The 460-nt window shown below is 41.5% G+C and overlaps 1 protein-coding gene across 1 annotated transcript in view; it reads right to left on the reverse strand.

Moving 5' to 3' along the window:
- taf7 (TAF7 RNA polymerase II, TATA box binding protein (TBP)-associated factor) overlaps positions 1-460 on the reverse strand; it is an 11311-nt gene that overhangs the window by 2134 nt on the left and 8717 nt on the right. The gene's annotated exons all lie outside the window — the stretch shown is intronic.

Here is a 460-nt window from a genome sequence, read left to right on the forward strand (position 1 = left end):
ATATGTTCATTTGCAAACTTCAAACGCTTATTTTTGAGGCGAGGACGTAGAAGAGGTTTTCTTCTGATGACTCTTCCATGAAGACCATATCTGTACAAGCATCTCTTTATAGTGGAATGGTGTACCACAACTCCAGTGTCTGCCAGGTTGGATGGATCGTGCAGTCAAACGTGGGTTTGGACTTGCTTTTCTCACAATCCTGCAAGCTGTTCTGTCTGATATTTTTCTTGGTCTTCCAGATCTCTCTTTAACTTCCACTGTTCCTGATGACTGCCATTTCTTAATTACATTCCGAACAGAGGATACTGGCATCTGAAAACGCGTCGCTATCTTCTAATAGCCTTCTCCTGCTTTGTGAGCGTCAACTATTTTCAGTTTTCAAAACAAATGCTTATAAGAACCCATGGTGCTGATGGTTGAGGCAAGGTCAGATGAGTCTGGGCATTTAAAATCTTAAGAT

The sequence above is a fragment of the Etheostoma spectabile genome, chromosome 10 (genome assembly GCF_008692095.1).
Source record: "Etheostoma spectabile isolate EspeVRDwgs_2016 chromosome 10, UIUC_Espe_1.0, whole genome shotgun sequence".
In the NCBI taxonomy this organism is placed as follows: Eukaryota; Metazoa; Chordata; class Actinopteri; order Perciformes; family Percidae; genus Etheostoma; species Etheostoma spectabile.